The 26,653-nt window shown below is 40.1% G+C and overlaps 1 long non-coding RNA gene across 1 annotated transcript in view; it reads left to right on the top strand.

Annotated features, from left to right (window-relative positions):
• Positions 1-26,653, top strand: part of LOC121140930 — a 165,002-nt gene that overhangs the window by 75,992 nt on the left and 62,357 nt on the right. The window contains exon 3 of the long non-coding RNA XR_005877884.1: positions 24,670-26,167. This is a non-coding gene — a long non-coding RNA (uncharacterized LOC121140930). The remainder of the gene's footprint in view (positions 1-24,669; positions 26,168-26,653) is intronic.

Consider the following 26,653-nt stretch of genomic DNA (forward strand, 5'->3'; position numbering starts at 1 on the left):
CTTGCTTTCTGTCTTGGTTCTTCATCACAGCAATAGACTCTGACTAAGAAAAGGGGATACGTGTGCATCTCTGTGCATGTGGGCATCTCTGTGCATGTGGGCATCTCTGTGCATGTGGGCATCTCTGTGCATGTGTGCATCTCTGTGCGTGTGCGTCTCTGCACGTGTGCGTCTCTGTGCATGTGTGCGTCTCTGCACATGTGCTTCTCTGTGCATGTGGGCGTCTCTGTGCACGTGTGCGTCTCTGTGCATGTGTGTGTCTCTGTGCATGGGCATCTCTGTGCGCGTGGGCGTCTCTGCACGTGTGTGTCTCTGTGCACGTGTGCGTCTCTGTGCACGTGTGCGTCTCTGTGCGCGTGGGCGTCTCTGTGCGCGTGTGCGTCTCTGTGCGCGTGTGCGTCTCTGTGCACGTGTGTGTCTCTGTGCACGTGGGCGTCTCTGTGCACGTGTGCGTCTCTGTGCACGTGTGCGTCTCTGTGCACGTGTGCGTCTCTGTGCGCGTGTGCGTCTCTGTGCGCGTGTGCGTCTCTGTGCGCGTGTGCGTCTCTGTGCGCATGTGCGTCTCTGTGCACATGTGCGTCTCTGTGCGCGTGTGCGTCTCTGTGCGCGTGTGCGTCTCTGTGCGCGTGGGCGTCTCTGCGCGTGGGCGTCTCTGTACGCGTGTGCGTCTCTGTGCATGTGGGCATCTCTGTGCACGTGGGCATCTCTGTGCACGTGTGCGTCTCTGTGCACGTGTGCATCTCTCTGCATGTGTGCATCTCTGTGCGCGTGTGCGTCTCTGTGCACATGTGCGTCTCTGTGCGCGTGTGCGTCTCTGTGCACGTGTGCGTCTCTGTGCGCGTGTGCGTCTCTGTGCGCGTGTGCGTCTCTGTGCGCGTGGGCGTCTCTGCGCGTGGGCGTCTCTGTACGCGTGTGCGTCTCTGTGCATGTGGGCATCTCTGTGCACGTGGGCATCTCTGTGCACGTGTGCGTCTCTGTGCACGTGTGCATCTCTGTGCACGTGGGCATCTCTGTGCACGTGTGCGTCTCTGTGCACGTGTGCATCTCTCTGCATGTGTGCATCTCTGTGCGCGTGTGCGTCTCTGTGCACATGTGCGTCTCTGTGCGCGTGTGCGTCTCTGTGCACGTGTGCGTCTCTGCACGTGTGCGTCTCTGCACGTGTGCGTCTCTGCACGTGTGCGTCTCTGTGCATGTGCGTCTCTATGCATGTGGGCATCTCTGTGCACGTGGGCATCTCTGTGCACGTGTGCGTCTCTGTGCACGTGTGCATCTCTCTGCATGTGTGCATCTCTGTGCGCGTGTGCGTCTCTGTGCACATGTGCGTCTCTGTGCGCGTGTGCGTCTCTGTGCACGTGTGCGTCTCTGCACGTGTGCGTCTCTGCACATGTGAGTCTCTGCACATGTGTGTCTCTGTGCATGTGGGCATCTCTGTGCATGTGGGCATCTCTGTGCACGTGTGCGTCTCTGCACGTGTGCGTCTCTGTGCACGTGTGCATCTCTGTGCATGTGTGTGTCTCTGTGCATGTGGGCGTCTCTGTGCACGTGTGCATCTGTGCACGTGTGCGTCTCTGCACGTGTGTGTCTCTGTGCACGTGTGCGTCTCTGTGCGCGTGTGCGTCTCTGTGCGCGTGTGCGTCTCTGTGCGCGTGGGCGTCTCTGTGCGCGTGGGCGTCTCTGTGCGCGTGTGCGTCTCTGTGCACGTGTGCGTCTCTGTGCGCATGTGCGTCTCTGTGCGCGTGTGCATCTCTTTTTCCCGTGTGCGTCTCTGTGCACGTGTGCGTCTCTGTGCACGTGTGCGTCTCTGTGCACGTGGGCATCTCTCTGCACGTGTGCGTCTCTGTGCATGTGTGCGTCTCTGTGCACGTGTGCGTCTCTGTGCATGTGGGCATCTCTGACCAGAGAGCAGTCAAACTTGGGTGTCCTTTTACAGCTGCTGACTGCCATTTTTTTCTGAACAGAGGTCCCTTATTTGGTCCGGAGCCAAGCATGCAGACTCTACTGGTGAGATTATGTCAATTAACTTGTGTCAGTTAGCTCTGAATATCTGCCAGTGCTTGTTTACAAGAATATGTTCACACCTGACATTTTTACCTAAGCTCTGAGGCTCAAACTCGGGTCCCTGTGATTGTGTGACAAACATTTCATCAAGCTAACTCCCCACCTCCTCCATTTATTTAGATTTTAAGAAATACTTACTTATATTTTATGTATGTGTTTTCTGTATTTGTATTGTCCATGGAGACCGGAAGTGAACCTGGGATTCTCTAACCCTGGAGTCATGTGATGACCAATGTAATTGCTGAGAATGGTACTCACTATTTCAAATGCTTACATAGAAAATACAGGCGAACTTGTGTGAAGTTGGCATGTTCTGCATGTTCTACTGTGGTTGTTTGCTAGGCAGTGGAGGTGAGGGCTGCTTTTCTAGATGTCCACTGACATCAGGATATGTCTTCTTACATTTCCCAAACATGTTTGTCTGTTATGCTTGGAACATAAAGATAGGTTTGTTCTAACACAGAATGAATAGGGTACTGAGTTACCTGGATACAAATGTAGTTTTACTCTTTATGTAAAATGCATAATTTCATGTTTAAAAACAGAGAAAGTTTTAGGTAAGATTTTTAAAAGCCAGATATGTAATGTCAGTCAATAAATAAACTGACATATCACATTTAAATCTGGGATTTAAAAAATACATAATGCCGGGCGTTGGTGGCGCACACCTTTAATCCCAGCACTCGGTAGGCAGAGGCAGGCGGATCTCTGTGAGTTCGAGACCAGCCTGGACTACCAAGCGAGTTCCAGGACAGCCTCCAAAGCCACAGAGAAACCCTGTCTCGAAAAACCAAAAAAAAAAAAAAACCTAAACTGCAAATATTAAGTACAATGGAAGCCAAACATATAAAACAGATAAGGTAGGACACTACATGCATTGATTTATGTATGCTGAATCTTCCCTGCATCTCAGGGATGAAGTTGACTTTACCATGGTGGATACTCTTTTTGAAGTGTTCTGGAATTTGGTTTGTAAGTATTTTACTGAGAATTTTTCTGTCTATGTTCAACCCACCCCAAAAGATGAAACTCATATCTTAGAGAAAACTGAAACTCTCCCTCTCACAGCAGTAGGCCTAATGAACTGACCATGCTTCAGTTGAAAGTTTCACATACAAGAAAATTTGAGTTAGAGCCTGGATTTGATGTACGTTTCTGAAAAAGGACATAAATTTAGGTGAGTAGAGAAAGTTATTGGATCTGGGAGGAGTTGGTGGGGTTGAAATGATCAAAGTATATTGTACGAAATTCCCAAAGAACTATTATGTATATGCATATATACATATATGCATATATACACAAATATATGTATATATTTAAAATCCTAGCCAGAATTTGAATATAAAATATAGGTAACTACTCTTTTAGAGAACTCAGCATAGTTCTCCTAGAAACATGTAAAGCAAGCAGAAATAGATAGAAACATTTTAAAGTTTTAACATAATGGAACCACAAAACTAATAAGCTTAATCCACTAAATGTATGTAAGATCTTTTACCAAGTTAGCAGACAATATATAATGCTTCCATTATTTATTAGACTTGCATATATTTTTCTATTATAATGCCAAAATTCCAGAGAATCAATATCCTATCAGTGATAATCTTTGGGATGAAGCTGACTAAATATAGCCATAATGCCACATACAGAGAAGTCCTCAGAGTGTGTGGGTCACTGTGGCCCTTAGTCACAATGTCAGAGTGTTAGTTATTTTATCACTATAATTACCTGATGGAAGGAACTTAAGGGAGGAAGGATTTATTGCAGTTTCAGGAAACAGTGCACCAGGGCTGCAGAGGCTGTGTCTGCTGCAGATCAGGAAGCAAGTTCTCAAGACAGCACCAGCAATTACAGTCTTCAAGTCCTGCATTTATGGTCTGAGTTCTCCACTTTAGGATTTACCTCCAACTATTTCCAAGTTTCCACAAACAGTACCATTGTCCAAGGCCCAACTGTTTAGTACACGAGCCAGTAGGAACAGGCAAAATGGCACTGGAGAACATTCGTCTGTTTCTCCTCCTTGTACGAACAATATTAAACAGAATCAATGAGCTTTCTAGTCCCACTATGTGTCTTTATGGAATAATAAGCTATTAAAATATTTGCCAAATATATTGTGTTCTTTTGACCTCCTGCATTCCTCCCTTGTCTCAGTACTCCTGTTCTCCTTCTCCCCCATCCTCTTTTCATCTCCCTCCTCTCTCCCCTCTCCGTGCTCCCATTTTGGACTTTGGGAGCCCATTCTCTATGGAGGGATACTGTTGCAGCCCAGATATGGAAAGGCCTGAGCCCTCCCACAAATGATATGATGGACTTTGTTGATTCCCTGTGGAGGGTATCACTATCCCTGGGGAGTGGGTGGCGGTTAGATTGGGGGTTCAGTGGGAAGCATGAGAGGGTGAGGGAATGGGGGGTGGATATGTAAGTAAGAGTGTTTCTAAAATAAAAAAAGGAGAGAAAAAAAGTAGAGCTGTCTTGTTACATCAAAGCCATGAAAACTTATTACTTACACCAGAAGGATTGTGTATATAAAAACACAGAGAATCCTGTCTTCTTCATAAGTATCTTTTTCCATTCTAATGTGAAACTGGCATTTGGAAGCCATCCTTAGCTGCAGTGACTGCTGCTTCTGCAGGCTGAGTCCCAGAGCCAATTTGGAGAAGAGTGAAGAGAGAGGAGGCAGATTTTGTACCCAGCTTAATGGCAGGTTTTGGCCTTTTTTTTGCTGTAAGGTGTTTGAACATGCCAAATTGATGTCTTCAGTTCCCAATGTTTTTACTAAAACATGTTCTTCCAAGCTCCAAGAGTCAAGCGGTCTCAGCATTACTGATTTACTCTTAATGTCTCTTTGCCTTTGGCTGGATCACCAGCTGTATCAATGAATGACAGTCATTTAGTTTTAAGAATAGACATTCTTATGTAATCAAATGTTTCGATTATATAGGGGGGCACAAAAAATATCCAGATGATAAAACTCTAAGGTTCACATAGGTGATAAAGGTGTTCATACCAACACTGCCCCAAATATAAAATTAGCCATGCCGTATAATCTGGTGATTACATTTCTGCATGTACACCCAAAGAAGTCAGAACACCACAGAAAACAAGCATACCTATGTTTATTGAAGCACTATGCACAAGAGCTAAGAAAAGGAAATGGCCCAGACAACCATGAACAAAATAGACAAAGAAATTGCAGTACACATATACAATGAAGTTTTACGTAGTCATGAGGAAGAAAAGTGAAATCATAATCATTTTCTTGAAAATGAATGTGTTGTCGGAATATTTCTGGAATAAATACACCAACGCCAATGGAGTGTAAGAGAGGAGGTGTCACTGGTAGACTGAGGCCAGAACAGCTCCTGAAATGCCTTGATACTGGGTCCAGTTTGCATTCCCATTTTATACTCTAAAACAATAGAGTAGAGTGGGCAAGCTAGAAAGATTTTACGGAAGCATAGGTGGCAGTCAGCAGGTGCTTAAAGGCAGCTGTTTCTCCATGTCATTCTGTTCCAGGTGGCGAGTGAAGTCACACTTGGCAAACAGGCAGTACAAGCAGTGCTTCAAGGAAATCAGTAAAGAAATCAATATATATATGTATATATATATATCAATTGATCTGCTCTACTTTATTCTACTTCAGATGTAACTAGAAATCCCATGTTCATTATAAAAAATTAGCAAACTCGGACAAAAAAATGACATCTGTAGAATTAACACGAAAAATGTAGTTATGGCCCAGCAAAATGGTAAAGTTATTTGTGGTCAATCCCAATGACCAAAGTTCAGTCCCTGGATCCTGTATGCTAGAAGGAAAGAGATGAATTCTTCAAGTTGTCCTCTGATTTCCACACACATACAATATCACAATGCCCAAACAAATGTACATGCACTTATATACACACGCAAATAATGCTACATACATGTATAATGGTATGATAGATACATATATAAGTAATTGCTCATAGAGAAGACTAATTGTGGAGAAGATCACAATTAACAGGAATGAGGGGGCAAGAGTGGGTAATGAGAAGACAATAAACAAAGCATAAGATATATATGTATGAAAATATAAAGATTAAACTCATTTTGTATGCTAAAGATAAAGACAAAAGACGTTAAAGATGGACTAAGTGTATAAGAGATATCAGACACAACTTTTTTTGTAGCTAGATGTGTTGGAGATACAAGTTTGCTTCAGAGTTTTGGAAGAATAGACTTTTGTTAGGATTTTTGAAGACTGCATACTGCCTGGTCACCTTGCCTCCAGCTGTAAACAATGCCCACAGCAAACACAGACGAGGAAATGAAATTAAAACCATAAGAGGAAGATCATGGTATAGGACAAGCTTTTGATTTATTCAAATTGCCTGACTTGTTTTTAGGAGTTGGTGGTCAGTAGTTTTGCTTAGTTTTTCTACATATGAAAATAACTGGAAGTTCAAATATAAAAGGCAGTAAGAAGTGAAGCTGCAGTACCTGGCAAAAGCAAAACCTGCTGGAGGACAGGACAGAGCATCTCAACTCACCTGCCAGGGACTTTTGTAGTCTCTGTATTTTGTGCTTCAAAATATGTTGCTAGCTTCTTTGTATCGATCGTTGCTTGTGCTCGACTCCCTCCATCTTCACCATGGCGTCTGCCAAGTAGATTAGAGATACGAGCCTTTACTGTACAGTGATTCACACAAGGCTATACATCGTGAAGCATGGTGCTCCTGGGTCATTGGAGCGGCTCAGACATGTTTTCTTTCTAAGGAGATAAATCTAGAATATATATATGTGACTTTTAAGACATGGTTGAATTTACCATCTTTAATGTGATTTGTATTAACTTACCTGGTGGGAATATATATTAGTTTAGGTAATTATCCTGTACACATATGTGGCTCCATTGCCTGTGGTCTGAACATATCACCACTTCCCTTGAATTGATCTGCTGAAACCCCACCCCTCAGTGTAATATTATTAGGAAGTGGGAACTTTGGAGGGGAATAGGTAGGCAATACAGGCATCATCTTTATGAATTATTGCTATTGTAAAAGACTTGATAATCATTCTGCAATTTAGAGTGAGAAAACGTGTGTGTGTGTGTGTGTGTGTGTGTGTGTGTGTGTGTGTGTGTGTGTGTGTGTATGTGTACTGGGCCCTCATGAGATACTAAGTACATATACTATGTTTCAATTTCAGACTTCCTGGCCTCCAGAACTTTGGGAAATAAACATGTGTTGTTTGATTGGCCACCCAGTGTGGTATTTTGTTATAGCTCATATAATGGCCAAGACAGTCTGACAGTCATTATCCTTAATTCAAGGGAAACCCTCTTGGCTAAGTATTATGATTATTATTTGTTTTTAAGGGACTTGGACATATTTTTGTGAAGTTTGTTATTAGTGTGCTTTTCAGAGCCTCAAAATATGGCAAGAGCTCAATTCTAGCTGTTACTAAGGCATTATGGAGTTTGTCAAACATCAGCTAATGACCAGGAGATTAAAATCCTTACTTTAAAATGTTAAGCCTTTTATTGTTAATTTTCGGCACATGTGTTTAAGCTGCAGTGCCATGTGGAATTACTGCCGGTGCTCAGTGGGCTTTGCTTTCAGGATTTTTTCCATGTTTATAATTACTGAGCCCCCAACGTATTTTAATAATAATTTTTAAAAGTCATTTCAAAGACACAAAAGAATAGAATAGCACTGATGGGCAGTGGAATGGCATTAATTTCAGCTTTCATGCCAGTGGAATGTAATGGTTTTCAGGTTTAATCACAGTTATGCATCCTCAAAGAAACCATTTCAGATATAAAAGTTCCTTGATCCCAATGTTTGGCAGCCTGGTGTGGGGAAAATACAGATGATAATTGGAAACAGAGTTGTCATATCTTTAAAATTAAAAAAGATGCATCTGCAAAACTACCACACAGTACATTCATAAATACTGCAAGTTTATCATCCCCTCCCCATGGAGTCTGTTGTTCATTTTCCCACTGAACAGGTGTGAGGCCATGTTTTACCAGTGGGAGTCTGGGTGATTCATTAATTTCTTCTCACTTCATGCAAGAGAGCTTCCTCTCACACCTGAGGTGGGTATACTCTGAGTCACTCAGAACGCATCTAGGGACACTGACATCAGTCTCAGAACTACAGGAGGGAGTGTGTAAAGACAGCCTTCCCAGTGGGACAAATGGCCTTCAGCACTTCTGCCATTAAAAGGGGCAGGAAGGATTTTTAAAATATAGGATTTATATAAAACCATATTCAAGATGAGTCCCAGGTCTATCTCTTTATGGATGTGTTATATTGGGAACATTACTTAACTGTTAGACCAGCTTTGCCATAAAGCAAATGTAATTAATGTTACCTGCTTTTCAGAATGGCCATGAGGATGAAGAATCACAGCGTGTTCAGAATACTGTGCACAAGTTTCAGATAAAAAAGCCATTGGATTAGTGGTAGTGCCTCTTGCTCTTCTGTTAAATGCCAGGCATCCTGAGATGTGGGTGGTCTTTTGCTGTGAGATGCTAGCACAGTCCAACTCCCATGGGAAGATTATTCAAGACAAAAAGTAGCATTTGCAGGATAGAAGCCAGTTTATGGAATAGTACATCTGGTCTGTTTTTGTTGAGGGAACTAATTTTTGTGGATAATTTTATTTTTTTCAGTTGATAGCCAATGTTATCACATCTATGAAATTTCTTTTTTTAGAATAATTTTTATTTAACTTTTTATACATCTTACTCCCAGTTTCCTCTCCCTCCCCTCCTCCCCCGCCACACCATTCCCCCCCCCGCTCCCTACTCCATTTCCCCTCATATCCCCAGCCTCATATCCCCAGGGAGGGTAAGGCCTTGCATGAGGGACTTTTCAGAGTCTGTCATATCATCCTGGGAAGGGTCTAGGTCCTCCCCCATGTGTCCAGGCTGAGAGAGCATCCCTCCATGTGTAATGAACTTCCAAAGTCCCTTTGTATGCCAGGAATAAATACTGATCTACTCTCCCAGGTCCCATAGATTGCTGAGGCCTCCTATCTGATCCCCAGGTTCAGGGGGATCTGGATCAGTCCCATGCTGGCTTCTCAGTCATCAGTCTGGGGTCCATGCTTTCCCCCTTGTTTAGGTTAGCTGACTCTGTGGGTTTCCTTTGCTTGTCACTCCTATTTGCAACTGGGTTCCAGGAGTTCAGTTCAGTTTTTAGCTGCGAATGTCTGCTTCTGCTTCTGTCAGTCACTGACTGAGGGTTCTAGGGTGGCATATAAAGTAGTCATCAAACAGGGGAAAGAATTTTATAACAAGAACTTCAAATCTTTAAAGAAATAAATTAAATAATATACTAGAAAATGGAAAGATCTCCCATGCTCTTGAATAGGTAGGATCAACATATAAAAATGGCAGTCTTGCCAATAGCAATCTACAGATTCAATGCAATCCCCATGAGAATACCAACACAATTCTTCACAGACCTTGAAAGCATAATACTTGACTTTACATGGAAAAACAAAAGACGCAGGATAGCCAAAACAACACAGTACAATAAAGGAATTTCAGGAGGCATCACCATCCCTGACTTCAAGCTCTATTATACAGCTATAGTCCTGAAAACAGCTTGGAATTGGCACAAAAACAGACAGGTAGACCAATGGAATCAAATTGAAAACTCTGATGTTCACCCACACACCTACAAACACCTGTTTTTTGACCAAGAAACTAAAATTATCCAATGGAAATAAAGAAAGCATCTTCAACAAATGGTGCTGGAATAAATGGATTCTGGTATGTAGAAGACTGCACATAGATCCATATCATTTGCCAAGCACAAAAGTCCAAATGGATCAAAGACCTCCACGTAAATCCAGCCACCCTGAACCTCTTAGAAGAGAAAGTGGGAGGTACCCTTGAATGAATTGGTCCAGGAGACAGCTTCCTGAATATAACACCAGTAGCACAGACATTGAGATCAACATTAATAAATGGGACCTCCTGAAACCGAGAAGCTTCTGCAAGGCAAAAGACACAATCAACAAAACAAAACGACAGCCCACAGAATGGGAAAAGATATTCACCAACCCCACATCTGACAGGGACTGATCTCAAAGTTTCCAAAGAACTAAAGAAACAAGTCTCCAAAACACCAAGGGATCCAATTAAAAATTTGGATACAGAACTAAATAGATAATTCTCAATAAAGGAGTCTAAAATGGCTGAGAGACACTTGAGAAAGTACTCAACATCCTTAGCCATCAGGGAAATGTAAATCAAAACAACTCTGAGATACCATCTCACTCCCCTCAGAATGGCTAAAATAAAAAACACCAGTGACAGCTTATGCTGAAGGATGGGGAGAAAGGGAACACTTCTCCACTGCTGGTGGAAATGCCAACTTGGGCAGCCACTTTGGAAATCAGTGTGGAGATTCCTCAGGAAAATGGAAATCAATCTACCACAAGATCCAGCAATTTCACTCTTAGGCATATACCCCAAAATGTACATTCATACAATAAGGACATCTACTAAACTATGTTCATAGCAGCATTATTTGTAATAGCCAGAACCTGGAAGCAACATAGAAGCCCCTCAACTGAAGGATGGATAGAGAGAATGTTGTATGTCTGCACAATGAAGTATTACTCAGCAGAAAAAAAAATTGAATCTTGAAATTTGCAGGCAAATGGATGGCACTGGGAGAAACTATCCTGAGTGAGGTAATCCAGTCACAAAAAGACAAACATGTTATATACTCACTCATATATAGATTTTAGACCTGGAACAGGGGATTGCCAGTCTATAGTCCCACTGCCAGAGAGTCTGGGAAACAGGGAGGACCCTAAGAGAGATATGCATGGTAACCCTGAGAAGGGCAATAGGACCAGATCTCCTAATTGGATTGGGAGCATGGGGGAGGGTAGGTGAAAGGGGGATGGGAGAAAGAGAGGGGGAGAAGAGGAGGGGAGAAGAGGACATGGGAGAGCAGGAATGTGTTGAGTCAGGGTAAGAATAGAGGAAAGCAGGATGAGAGATACATAACAGAAGCAGTTATTATAGGTTGGAAGAGAGATCTGGCACTAGTGAGAATTTCAGATATCTACAAGAATGACACCAACTGGCATTAAGGCTACTTTAAATGCCCTCCCCTGATAATGAGGGAACTAATTTTATTGTAGATATAACTTACATAGAAGAAAGTGCACAACTTGTGTACAGTTCAGTGGATTTTAATGCATGTTTATATCTGTGCAGTCATACCAGAGCAAGAGGTAAAATGATGTCAGCACCCTGGAGATACCCTTTGTGCCAGTTTGCCAGCAGAAACCTTGACTCACCTTAGGGATAATGATTACTTTGACTTCTATAAATACAAATAGTTTTGTTTTATTGAAAAACATGCAAATCATGTAATATTTTGTCTTTAACTTATTTTGTTCAACATAATCTATCTGGGATTCACCTATGTGTGAATGCTTCATTGGCTCTTGACAAACATTTGGGCTGCTTCCAACAACTGACGATTGTGAACTGATATTGTGGCAATATTTACTTGTGAGTCTTTTTATGGATTTGTTCTGTAATTTTACTTGTGCAACCCAGGATTGGAAATTTTGAGCCATAAGAGAACGATCTATTTAATTCTATCAGTATGTTTTATTTTAGTAGAACCTGCCAAACTTTGCCACAGTATAGATACAGCTTCCATTCCCAACCACAGTGTACAAAATTCTAGCACGATGTACCTTCCCTCACACATTGTCATTCTTAGCTTGTTTCTATTACTGTGGGTTTAAGGTGGCATGTCATTGTGCTTTTAAGTACTGGAGTACTCTTTCTGGACAAGTCTGATGAAAACCATTTACAACAGAGACGGCATGTATAACAGACTAGAGAAAAAAAACAAGTCTTAGTGAACTAGTGAGTTTATGAGGGTTACTTGAAGGATCATGGGTAACTCAAAGGCGACTGTGTCACAGAGACGGTCAACCTTACAGCTGAATTTCTACAGCACTCTGAACAATTTTAAGTGACTTCAGGAATCTCTTCTTCCTCTGGGGAACCTTGTGACATCCTGACACCTGTAATGTTTCCATTTGGAGAAGGTGAGGCAACATACCCTAGGCTTATGAGTCTCTTTGTGTTTGACCTATTGAGAGATACTAAAACTTGATCAAGTGAACATTGTGTTGCTCTTCTGGGTTGAGGACAGATTAGTGCTCTATTTGAGAGTAATCATTTGAAAAATTAAACCTCTCTCTCTACATATATACACCTCTATTTTCAGACCAAGGCTAATTGGTTGCAGAGAACTATGTCTCCTAAGATGCACACTGGGTCTCCTTCAGTTTTTTCGACAAGATCCTGTGATACTTTGTTCCTGTTCTCACAGCCTGCTGGAGCACAGTCCTCCTTGCAGACTGCTCTATAGTTTTCTGTCTTCTGATTTGAGTCAGGGGCTGGTTGGCTGCCTGCTTACAGCAGACATGATGAGACATTTCAGTGGAAAGCAGCTCAGAAGGGAGTGCTCTGACAGTGCTTCATCCTCTGCTGATCCACTGAGGTATTCTGAGATTCTCAGGGTAAAATAGAGGTTTAAGTCAAAGTGTTTGGGCAGCAGTTATTTGTGCTATTCTTGAAAGTGATCTGCAGGAAAAAGAAAACTATGCACAGAGACGCATACTCACAGAACTGCAGAACTTTAAAGTTTGAATGTGCTCTAGAGATGATACAGTCTAATAAAAAGTGTCATTTTATGAATGAGAAAACAAGAACCTGGTCTTTCTGAAACTTACAAAGGTAGTTAGTGGAGGAGTTAGGTCACAAATAAATACACTTATAATGCAATTAAATTCAGTGTAGAGTATCAAGATAGTCTACACACTATTCCTCATTTTAAAGACACTAGTAAGCTAATGATAATGACTATGACTTAAGTTAAACCAGGATTTTCCTTATGCCATGCACATTCAAAAGTAGGATTTTACCACCATTCTTCTTTACCCCAGAAGGTACAGTTGAAAAGAATGCAATAAAATAAAATTATGGCAGAAAATTTCAAGGTTATACTCCAAAAGTGAAAATGGTTGTAATTTTAAAAAGTGTCTGGAGAGAGAAAGACACCAAGCGAAAGAATTTAAGTGGAGAGCTTCTTCTATTAAGGGAAAAAGATCATAAAAAGGGAAAGGGGAGAGGGGAGAACGGTCTCCAGGTAATGGAGCAGCAGAAGAGAGAAAAGAGAGGCAGAGGTAGAGAGAGAAAGAGAGATAGAGATAGAGAGAGAGAAAGAGAGAGAGAGAGAGACAGAAGGAGGGAAGGAGTAAGGGAGGGAGGGAGGGAGGGAGGGAGGGAGGGAGGGGCACGATCCTTTTAAAAGGGAACATTGTGAATAGGCATAGGTGGTGCTCTCTGTGGCAGCAGCTGTGGGCATATCTTGCCCTTTTACTTTGTTTTGTTACTTGCTGATTTTAAAAGTACTGTCAGGGTTTGGAACTGTCCATTGCATTCTGGTAAGCTCACTAGTGTGTACACAATTGCCATGGCCTCCAGAATCTATAAGTAGCCAATAGTTCAGCCAATGGTTCACCAGGGCTCACCCCTTCCCAAATAAATGATTGATTGTTGACAGGCCTATTCTTGCATAGGACCATTACAGGCATCTGCAGCTGTTGTGAACTCAGGTTTAAAATGGCAATGCCATTGCCTTAAGACAGTATTTGAATGTCTTCTGTTTTATGGTTTTTATAGTCTATCTGCTTCCTCATCTGAATTGTTCCCTGAGCCTTAGAGAAGTTATCTGAATATCAAGTTTAGTGCCTACTTAAACATTTCTTAGGAGACTGACAATGAGTTTTCCTGAGAATGACCGTGTTATTGCTTTGGGATCTTTTTATATTTTTAAATTGAAGTCTAGAACCCTTTTTTAAAATAAAGTTTATTTACATTAGAAACAATCTTATTTTACATATCAATCCCAGGTCCCTCTCCATCCCACTGAACCCCCATCCTATCCCACATTCACTCCACAGGTAGGGTGAGGCCTTCCATGAGTGATCATCGAAATCTGTCAAGTAATTTGGGGCAGGGCCTAGGCCCTCCCCTCTGTTTCTAGGCTAGGAGAGTCTCCCAAAATGGGAAATGGGTCACCAAACTCCATACATGCAGTAGGGATACATCTTGGTTCCACGGCCAGAGGCCCCATAGACTGCTTAGTGTTCCCAGCTGACATCCATATTCAGGGGGCCTGGTTTGGTCCTATGTTGGTTCCCAGCTGTCAGACTGGGGTCCATGAGTTCCCACTTGCTCATGTCAGCTGTTTCTGCATGTTTACCCAGTTTTGTCTTGACCCCTATGTTGGTCACTCCTCCCTCTCTGAAACTGGATTCCAGGAGTTTGGCTCAGTGCTTAACTGTGAATCTTTTTCTGCTTCCATCAGATACTGGGTGGAGGCTCTAGGATGGCATTTAAGGTAGTCATCATTCTCACTATAGGGGAAGGGCATTTAAGGCAGCCTGTCCATTATTGTTTAAGTTCCTAGTTGGGGTCATCCTTGAGGATCTCTGTGCAATTCACTAGTGCAAGATTTCTCTTAAAACCTATAGAGGCTCCCTCTATTGATGTGTCTCTTTTCTTGTTGTCCTCTATTCCTCTCCCCACTCAATCTTCCTGATCCTTCATGTCCTCCTCCCCCCTCCTCTTCACTCCTCTTTCTCCTACCTCCCGCCCCCTCCCCCTATGCCCCCAATTTGTTCAGGGGCTCTTGTCTTTGCTGCTTCACTGGGGGACTATGTAGGTCTCTCTTACAGATCCTTCTTGAATCCTTGCTTCTCTGGAGGTGTGGAATATAGGCTGGTAATCATTTGCTCTAAGTCTAATATCCATACATGATTGAGTACATACCATGTTTGTCTTTCTGTGACTGAGTTACCTCACTTAAGATATTTTATTTGCCTTCGAATTTCAAGATTCTTTGTTTTTTTCTGCTGAGTAGTATTCCTGTGTAAAGGCACCACATTTTCTGTATCCATTCTTTGGTTGCTTCCAGGTTCTGGTTATTACAAATAATGCTGCTATGAACATAGTTGAAGAGATGTCCTTGTTGTATGAATGTATATCCTTTGGGTATATGCCTAAGAGTGGAATTGCTAGATCTTGAGGTAGACTGGTTCCCTTTTTCTGGAGAAAACACCGTACTGTTTTTCAAAGTGGTTGCACAAGTTTACACCCCTACTAGCAATGGAGAAGCATTCCCCTTTGTCCACATCCTCCCCAGCATAAACTGTCATTGGTGTTTATGATTTTAGCCATTCTAACGGGTATAAGATGGTATCTCAAAGTTGTTTTATATTTCTCTGATGGCTAAGGATGCTGAGCAATTTCTTAAGTTTATATCAGCCATTTTACATTTCTCTATTGAGAATTCTCTGTTTAATTCTGTACCCCATCAATGTAATCCACCACATAAACAATCTGAAAAAGAAAAACCACATGATCATCTCACTAGATGCTGAAAAAGCTTCGAAAAAAAATTCAACACCCCTTCATTATAAAGGTCTTGGAGAGATCAGGGATAAAAGGAACATACATAAACATAATAAAGGCAATATACAGCAAACTGACAGCCTACATGAAACTATATGGAGAGAAACTCCATGTGATCCCTCCAAAATCAGGAATAAGACAAGGTTGTCCACTCTCTTCATATCTCTTCAATACTGTAATTGAAGTTCTTGCTAGAGCAGTAAGACAACCAAAGGAGATCAAGAGGATACAAATTGCAAAGGAAGGAGTCAAACTCACTATTTGCAGATGATATGATGATAGTTTATGTGAGTGACCAGAAGAATTCTACCAGGGAACTCCTACAATTGATAAACACCTTACACAAAGTGGCAGGATACAAGTTTAACTAAAAAAATCAGTAATCAAATTGTATGTAGACTATAAAGGGGCAGGGAGAGAAATCAGAGAAACATCACCATTTATAGTAGCCACAAACAATGTAAAATATCTCGGGGTAACTCTAACCAACAGGTAAAGACCTCTATGACAAGAACTTTGAGTCCCTGAAGTCTAGAACTCTTAAGACATGCCAAAAAATGAAAACAAGTAAAAATTCCTTTAAAGATTCAAATCATTCCAGCAACAAAGAAAATTATTGCAATTTTGTAAGAAAAAGAAAAAGGGAACTACCCTACCCCCTTTCAATTTTACACAATAAAATACAGTTTAATGGTATACAAAAGTACATAGGGCAACAATAAAGAATTATTGGTTGTCAAGGAAGTGATTCCCAAGAGGTTTCAGCAGTATAACTGACTGAACCAAGTCAGCATAATGATGCCTCACCAATTGACATGCAAGTGAGGACAGGAAAAAGTCCACATGGTTTCCTGTAGTAAAGAGCCACAGGTGGTCGGTGCCTGCTGAAAAAGGGAGAGTTAGCCTCCTTCAGGGACAAACCTCTACACAGGTAGTCCTATCGCAAAGTAACACACACACACACACACACACACACACACACACGTGTGCGCACAAAGCTAAATGGACTTAGTGGGTTATACACACATGTGTGCATATATATATGTCTGTAAATGTAGCAACAGTAATTAAAGAAGATATGGTAAACTTAAGAGGAGGAAACACAGGAAGAGGGAGGGGCAGGAGTGATATAGATGCTGTGCTCATAAAACAAATTAAGCAAAAAAGAATATTGGATCAAAATCGTTTATTATTGTGTAAAGAGAGAGTTACACTATATCTACATAAAAGGGACCAAATGTGAACAAGAGCTTATCCATAAGGTATCATATATAGGCAGTAGGTGCAAACTGAGAATTACGCACAAAAACTTACTTGAAACTTAAGGGGAAAATTAGATAACCAACACCAACCAAACCAACCTTGCTGAAAAGAATTGGATAATATCAAGGATTGAGGACAAGGTAGGGAGTATCTCTCACAGATCATTTGCAGAATAATATAAATCAACTTAAATGTTTTAGGGTATAGTTTCATAATACCAAAAATAAGTGCATATTTACATATTTGAGTATTTTCATCTTGTTTATAATTTAGAGAAATTTGACCCATGTCATCAGAAAATATAAACTAGTGCACATTTTAGCACTGTGGCTAATGCCAATATCTTAGAATAAATTAAATGTCCATTACAGGGCTAAGAAATAGCTTATCAGTTAGCACTTACTCCTCATGCATAACAATGACCTCCGACTCCTATGCCAGGGGATCCAATGTACTCTTGTGGCCTCCATAGTTATATGTACATTGGTAAATACAGATATACAAATACACATCACATACACACATGCACACACACACAAAGAGAGAGAGAGAGAGAGAGAGAGAGAGAGAGAGAGAGAGAGAGAGAGAGAGAGAGAGAGAGAGAGAGAGAGAGAGAGAGAGAGAGAGAGAGAGAGGATTTTTAAAATCATCTCTGTCATGGACAGTGAAAGTATCTGAATTTGGTAGAGAGAAGATTAGAATATCTGAAGATATTTGTACTGAAATCATGGTTTTCTAGAGATGACAATAAAGATGTGGGAAGAACAGGAGGAATAAGCGAAGAGGTAACAAGTAGTAAAAATATTTTTATTATAATTATCAATATAGACTGATTAAACTTTCCAGTTAAAGCATAGAGACTAGCAAGTTGGATTTTAAAAGTAGACAGAAGAACAAACAAAATAAAACTAACTACAATCAGTTATATTCCAGTAATGTAAACCACAACTTAAACACAGAGCAAATATGGTGCTTTATGTTTAAAATTACTTTACAGAAAGATTTTGTTGTTATCCCAACTTAGTAATAATCAGACATGTTCCACACAATGGTTTTTGGGTGCCATGTTTTTGAAGTGTTTGTTTGAGCCTCTTGAGAGTTTTTTGCACACCAGAAAAATGGGTAGGCTAACATTTTATTGGAATCTGCACTTTTGTCTAAGTACAAAATGACTCTTGATTTCAAAGAATATTAAAGCTAAACTGTTAATAATCAATCATTCTTCTGAAAGCATTGTGCTTTAATGGACAATAGGAAATACAATAGGCAAAGGCAACTATCACTTGAAATTTTTAATAAGTTAGTTTTAATAGTTTTTTTTGTTTTTTGAGAGAGTTTCTCTGAATTGATTTGGAGTTTGTCCTGGAATTTGCTCTGGAGACCATGGTGGCCTCAGACTCACAGAGATCCTCCTGCCTCTGCCTCCCAAGAGTTGGGATTAAAGGCATGCATCACCAACTCCCAGCTTTACATGCTCCTGTTCATCATTGCCTTTCTTACCTGGTAAAATTATGCACTGCACACTGGACATGGTTATGCATGTTGGGTGTTCAGTTGTGGCAAAGGAGATTACAAATTTAAAAATCAACCTTTGGCTACATGGGAAGACCTAGTCTTGGCTCTTACTCAACACACAAAAAGGATTATTTTAGAATCTATCACTTTATTATTGAGCATATATGTAAATTTTTTCACATAGTGATAGACTTTGTGGGGATCTGTCTCCTGTGCCAAGAAGAGATGTATACTACAGAATATGAGTCAACACTACTTAATCCATGAATCTTTTACAGAAGTATGCTAATAACAATGAATTCAAAGATGGTCATGTCAGGCTATTAGAGTATGACAGTTAACTCTTAAGACCAAAGAAGGTTTGCATAAGTGCCATCGTATGTTTAGGAGGGTATAGTGAAGTGCCCCTGACTGGGAGGCTTCTAAACAATAGAAGTTGATTTCTCACAGTTCCAGAGGCTAGAAATCAGGTTCTGGTGAGAACCTCTTCCACTTGAAGACAGTCCACTTCTATTTGTGTCCTCCAATGACAAAGAGATCCAACCTTCTGCCAAAGCTTTAACTTTTAATGCTGTCTCGTGGATAGGCATAACTTTAATATGTGGATTTGGAAGTTATCATTTAGTATACAGTAAAAAAATAACCCATTTACCCATGTCTTCTATTAACCTGTTTTTCTAGTGTGAACTGAATTCAATTAAGATATACAAGCAACTAAGTATAAAATTTAAAAAAGTATGTAATACTATAATTTTCCTTTTATTTAACATCATAAAAATTATATGTGATTTTTTTATTTTGGATGAATCCTATTGCTTTCTCTTTGAAACATTTTAACACATACTCATCATAAAAATTATGGGTTTCATAATGACACACACTCATATCATATACTTCATGTGCTCTGATGTGTTTTCTCCCCTATTCTTTGTCTTTCTCTCCCATTTCCACTACCAATATTCTCCTAAATGGTCATCATTGTACGAGATACCATGCATATGACATACATACATGTGTGTATCTACTTAGTTACACATATGTATATACAAAAGCCAGGGTCCGCATATGGGAGGAAACATGCAGTATTTGCCTTTATTTCTCTACTTACTCTCTTGTCTTCCTCTCCTTACTCCTTTAGTTGTCTTCCTACCCTGGAATCCCTTCTGCTTCCTACTTTCATGTTATATATGTGTAAGTATATCTGTATGTATTTAAATCCTGAGTCCACAGATGAGAGAAAATGGGCAACACTTGTCTTTCTAAGTTTGGTTTATAATAACCTTTAATTATACACATCTCCCAATGGATGACGTAATTACATTCTTCTTCATGATGCATAACAACTCCATTGTGAATATGTATCATATTTTATTAATTAATTCATCCATGTTGTGCATGGTTGATTTTCTACTTTAAAGAATGACTGTGGAGGCTTAAGAGATTATAACATAGTTTAGATACTTCAGAAATCTTGACTGAAATGTAAATAGAGCCTGATGAGGAGCAAACAAAGCTACAGGAGAGGCTCTGACTGACTTCTTAAAGTTAGGGTACTTGGTCCAGAGTTGAGTTGGCAAGTGGAGTCCAGCTGCAGAGGAAAGAAAGCAGGACCAGAAGCAGATGAATGAGTTGGGGAATGGATGGGCAGCAGGTCCAGATGAGCCCACAAGATGGGCAATGGCAGGAGCAGAATAGGTCAACAGCAGAGATCAAGTGTAGCTGGAGCCTCTAGGATATTCAGGGATCCCCTGGCTGTCAGCACCCTGACCCACACAGTGGGCACTCAGATGGAGATGAACCACAGAAATTTTGGTTGTCCACCTTTTTATGGGGTCTAGGTGAGGACATTATGCCTGTTCTTTAATCTGAGTTGTCTGATAAATTCTAGGACCTGGTTTTCTTGTTATGGCTTTCCCACATATATGTGGACCTCTAGTTTTAATTCACCTTGCTAACTTGAGAAAACGACACTTTCATGTCCCTAGGAATAATTTAGTGGTCACTGTCTCACTAGTTCTCACTGTACTGACCAGGGCTATTGTCTCCCCAGGACACACAGGAGTAACTAGGATCACTGTCTCCCCAGGACACACAGTAGTGACCAGGGTCGCTGTCTCCCAAGGGCACACAGGAGTGACTGGGTGACTGTCTCCCCAGGGCATACAGTAGTGACCAGGGCCACTGTCTCCCCATGACAGACAGTAGTGACCAGGGTCACTGTCTCCTTAGTGCTAACAGTAGTGGCCTTGGTCACTGTCTCCTCAGGACACACAGGAGTATCCAGGGTCACTGTCTCCCCAGGACACACAGTAGTGACCAGGGTCGCTGTCTCCCAAGGGCATACAGTAGTGACCAGGGTCACTGTCTCCTCAGGACACACAGGAGTATCCAGGGTCACTGTCTCCCCAGGAGACACAGTAGTGACCAGGGTCGCTGTCTCCCAAGGGCACACAGGAGTGACTGGGTGACTGTCTCCCCAGGGCATACAGTAGTGACCAGGGTCACTGTCTCCTTAGTGCTAACAGTAGTGGCCTTGGTCACTGTCTCCTCAGGACACACAGGAGTATCCAGGGTCTCTGTCTTCCAAGGGCACACAGTAGTGACCAGGGTCACTATCTTCCTAGTGCTTGCAGAGTGACCAGAGTCTCTGTAGGACTTATATGGGCTTTGAAAATCTGCCTTCACCTTCTGCCAAAAGCAGCCATGAGAACAGACAGGGCCCCAAACTTTTCTTTGGCAGTCTTTTGCTTGGCATCTCTGTTTACACTTCCAGTTTAATTTTAGAAATCTTTAGAAATGGTGATTACATTCTTTAAGCTTGGCTTGACAGAAGGACAGATGGACTGGTTTATTAATACCACATTATTTATTGCTGCAATAAACTCACTTAAATTGGAGCTTGAACCAGTTTGTGGATCAATCCAAAAAACATATATATTGCTTCATGCTACACTATCTGCTTCAAATGAAACTATAATTTGGAAATGTACTAAAAGCTAGTTAGGGGAATGGGAAATTTTGTGTATTACAACAGGAAAGAAAGAAATGATCTATGTGTTTACTCTCTCATCTTGCTTGAATCATTGCAGTAGATCGAGTTCACTGGTAAAAATGGCAAAACTTTAACTACAAAGAAAATTCTGATTGTGCATATTCTAAGATAAGATCACTAGAATGCAGATGAGTTATCCTATTACATGATATACAGTATGCCCTAACTTATAATGTCCTTTGTAAGAAATAAAATATGTTTTTACAAGACGTGGAACTTATAAAATAATCTAAAACTGTACTGTTCTGTTTGGGCAAGGATGGAATATCTAAGTGAATTACGATGTTTGGCTTTATGTTATCTATGCATTGCTTCATTATTAATGCCCCAGTATAGCTGGTATGTTTAGTCTAACTAGATTCAGTGGCTTGTTGCAGGCAACTCTTATTTGAGATTATATTTTCAGTCCTAGTAATAATGCATCAAACCACTGGGACTTGTTCCTGAAAGTACTTTGCAAGAGACAGATGAATATTACAGCTGAATATAGTTGCATCTGTTCCCATGTCTATGACAGATACATCTAGAAGTTTTTTCATAAGAATGATCCTATTTTTACAGACACCAGAGAAATCTAGTCCACACTAGAGTGCCATTAAATTCTCTACTAGCCTTGGATGACTTGGGTGGAAGGACAAAATTGCTATGAAGTGTCAAATATACTTTAGCCTAAGCAAGAAATTTCCAAACCTTTTATTCTTATTGGGTGGAAAGGGGGAGCATTTTTGAAAGCTTCACATAATTGTTACTGGGTCACCGTGGTCTCTATGGACACATAGAAGTGAAAAAAATATTATCTATCTATTTACCTATAATCTACTTATTTATCTATTAATCTATTTATCATCTATCTAGTACAATGACTCATTATGGTAGAGTTGTTTTCTCATATTTCTGTGGGTAAGGTATTCAACAAGGAGAAACGTTTTTATGTCCTTAAAGGATAAGACCAAAGTTAGCATGAATTAAAAGTAGGTGTAGCAACCCCATCACCATGAGTCATGAAAACCAAAGAGATCTGGAGTACAGAGCTGGGCAGATAGTCCCTCAGGGACTCTTGGAACTGTTTGGAAAAGCTACTTCTTGCTAAGAGCTTTGGTACTTTGTGGAGAATGACTTTTACTAGAAGCTGCTCAGGACCAATGAACAGAGTCAGCAAGACTCAAGATCTAAATTCTGCTTCTTTTTTTTACATATCAATACACCTAACAAACACAGTAGCAGAAGTTCTTTTTTCTTTGGATAGTCAATTTGGTATTCAGAAACCAGGTACATTCATCTTCCCCTTCTCATGGAAGTCACTGTTGGTTCAAACACTAGATCTAGTTGTAACTAGGTGGTATTATTTTATTACTCCCAGCTTTGCTTCTCCTCTCCATGAATCCTACTTTCTTCCATAATGACTTTTCTCAATAGCCATCTCTTGGAATGGATGGACACTTTATGACCTTTTGAAGTACAATTGTAAATTATTTTGCTTCAATGCCTAATGACAATCTTAGGGCCTAGGAAGATGTTGGGGTACTGGGCAAGGACCAACTGATCTTTCTGTATGATAAATCTGAAAAGAGCCAAAGTTAGGAAGAACAGTCTCATGTACTGATGATTACAGAATAGGGGCAGCAAATCTGATTTACTGCTTTGAGATGAGAATGCTGAGAGCAGAAGAAATAGGCTTCCTTGGGGATTAGCTTCCCAACTGGTTTTTCAACATCAAGTAATCAGCTCTAAAACATATACGTACAGTAGCATTAAATGGATCAAACAGGCTGTGTTTGTATGCTTATGAACACACACACACACATACACACAATTAAAAAAAGAAACCATGATTTCTAGAGAGGACAGGGTAGTCCTGGAAGAAATTGTAAGGAAGAAAGAGAAAGGGGAAATGATGTAATGCTCATTTACAAAATTAAAATACCATGTATGTGTAATAAACAAAGTGGAATGGTAAAAATAGTAGTAGTAGAAATCCAAAATAATGATCTGAGAGAGATGAATCACAAAACAAGTGGATCTCAAAGCTGGTTTATGGTATAAATTCTAAGACTTCAAAACAGAAACATGAACGAGCAATTATTGAAATATTTTATTTTCTATATTTAACAATTTTAACATGGCTTTTGTGTCTATTAACGTATTATATATGACTGCATGGACCTGTGAATTAAGGCTGTTTGTTAGTTTATTTGTTTGGGCTTGTTTCTTTTGATTTTTGGTTTTGGCTTTGTAAGGGTGTTTTTGTTTGTTTGTTTGTTTTTATGTCTTGAGAAAAGAGCTATCTAATTCAGGCTGACCTGAACTAAGTATGTAACCTAGGCTATCCTTTAACTTATAATCCAAGGGTTATTGCCTCATTAGTTTTTGGATTACAAACTAGCATGACCATACCTAGCAGTAGAAACTGAGGTTTCAGTTTTATTTAAGTTTAGCTGATTTAAATGAAACTATAAGTTCATGTGCCTATTAGTTACTACACCAAACAAAGAAGATCTATTACTTGCCTCTTCATGAAGCTAAAATTTTTCATGGAAGAAAAATGTAGAGTCATATTATGTGATATACATGTTTTAATTTAAAATAGTATTTATGAATCATAAGAATTCAAGGAAAAAATATCTGGAAAAATAAATGGATTCCAAAATTACATTGGATACCATACTTTATCTTTCAATAGCCTTTGCTTTGGTGCAGAATTTTCAATTAAAAGATCATAGCAATGAATATATAAATATGACTATGACAACACTAAAACCCTTTCAACTGGAAGTTTTATTTACCATGAACATATTTTTAGAAATGTTTTTATTAAGATATAATTTACATATGATAGAGCTTAATTATTGAATATATAATTCAAAATGTGTAGAATATTTACAGACTTAAGTGACCATCATCATAACCTAATTTTAGAACAGTTTCAAAATCTACAAAATAAATCTTATACCTATTCACAGCAGACTTCTGTTCTCTTGCAGTCTGCCTTCTTGAAGACATGTCTGTTTGGACAATTCTCAGTGTTTCATCGTTTCTCTGGACCTCTTTACAGTTGGTCCTAATTTCAGATGCTTCTTGGGCTTTGGAGACAGGAAGATTAAATGTTCTGTGGTTAGTCAGGGGAAGTTTCTGGTCTTCTCTATTTGTAGCTTATTCTTTTTTAGGGAAATCAGAGTTCTGATTTTGTCACAGTGTCTCTCAGTGGATATCTTCTCTTAGTTTTACCTGCTTTATTCTTCTTTCCTTTGTCTATTTTCTACAGGGCTTTCAGAGACATGCACATGAAGGGGAGTTAGAGGAAAAATGTCTACTCTACAAGATAGTCACCATTTATAACTCTTCCTGTCTAAAGAGGAATATCTGGTCCATTCTTCCTCTACTAGGTTTCCCGTCAAGAAGCCATACATGATGGTCAGTGCTAAGAGTAAACTTCAAAGTCTCAAGATTCACAAAGGAAAAAACCTGGGCACACTTGTGAGGGAGTTTTCAAATGATTTCTATTTTGTTAGGATGATCCACCCTAAGTGTGACCATCACCATTCTGTGACCTGGGATCCTGCACTAAATAAAAGCAAAATATTGGAGAAAGTAGCAGCATTGACTCGTGCTTTCTGTCAGTGAATGTAATTCAATAGTATTTCTTACATGCCTGCCCCTGTACCCTCCCAAGCATGATAAACTATACCCTTAAACTGTGAACCAAAATAAACCATCATTCTTTCCGTTGCCTTTAAAGGTATTTTGTCAAAGCAATGAGAAAAATAAATAACAAGTCATATAAGGCCACCATGCATATGAATTCCCAGCATTTCAGCCTTCCTGCTTTGTTACACATATGCAGATACTTTGGAATACCAGATACAGAAGTGAGAATCTGACTAGCCACCTATCAATGGCTTTGATCGTCTCTTACAATCTGGGAGACCATTTATCCTCACGTCCACCTTCTCCATCCCTGTATCTTAGACACCATGGAATTCTGAAATTTCTTGTCTCTGAAATAGTAATGCTCAATCCTATAGAACTATCAAATCCTATGTTTCTTATATACACTGATTCAACTTCTATTTTAATTAAAGTAGTGTTAGACACAGCCAAATGCTTATGTAGAAAGTCTCTCTAGATAAGTATCAATTCCCTGTCAAGAAGACAATCAGTTGGAAAATTAAGTATTCAGATAAATGCTAAGTAAAGTGTTTGTCCCATCAAAGAGTGTTGTATGAACTAAAATGACAGAATGGCTAATAGTTGTAAATATTACTGGTGATGTCTACTGAGTCATTTGTGTAACCAAGAGTTCATACTGTGGTAAACACTGCACATCAGTTGAGGACAAAGCACTGCTCATTTATGCTATGACATGATGGAAAAGAGGTGACGAGTTTTGGATTTCTTGTTAATCTTTTCAATTTAGTATTTTAGAAAGGCATCGTAAAGATCTCCTGCAGAGCAAATTTTATGGCAGCGAAAAACTTTCCACTTCTGGTGTGTATGAATGTAGATGTATTTATTTCCAAGGTAGAGTTTCTTTAGACATTTGGAACATTAAGTGGTTAATTTTCTCCCATAATTCTACATGGGGATTTTGTTTGTTTGATTGATTGTTTCTATTTTGCTTTGCTTTTGCCTTTGAGCTTGGTGTGAAGATGTGTGTGGTCAGCATGCAAATATGAATGTTGAGGAGAACATCAGTTCAAACATCAGAACTGTTCCAGACTGGGTCTCTGGAAGTAGGAGTGAGCAGTCTGACTTCAGCAGAGGTATGTTCATTTCTGTTTTGCAAACACTTGAAACTTCCCACATCCATGCTCTTTTATGATCTTGTTCTTGATTTTCCCCATTCCTTCTCCGTCAAACTGTAAAAGGAATGCCAATTCATTACAGAATCCACAAGTATTCTTTGAAAGACATATTCTTAACATGAAGCTCAAACCAAGTCAAGTTCTTTGAGCCATTTATTATTCCTTCATTTTAAAATTGTCTATTGCAGGACCAGGAACAAGTAGGAGTAATAATCTGGAGCTCCACATGAAGGGAAACCGACATAGTGTTCATAGACCTTAAGGTCATATACTGCTAACCTAAGAATGAGAGAGTTCTAGCAAGCATCAGGGTGTCTGGGTCGCCAGACAGTGCACTGCTTATGGTTCTGTTACATACAGTCTTTAACTTTAGATTTTGATAATTTGGGAGTGATGTGTGTTTTCATGTTTTGAGTTATTAATAACCCAGTGGCCCTACATGAA

This window comes from Mesocricetus auratus, unplaced genomic scaffold (assembly GCF_017639785.1).
Source record: "Mesocricetus auratus isolate SY011 unplaced genomic scaffold, BCM_Maur_2.0 Super-Scaffold_100006, whole genome shotgun sequence".
Lineage (NCBI taxonomy): Eukaryota > Metazoa > Chordata > Mammalia > Rodentia > Cricetidae > Mesocricetus > Mesocricetus auratus.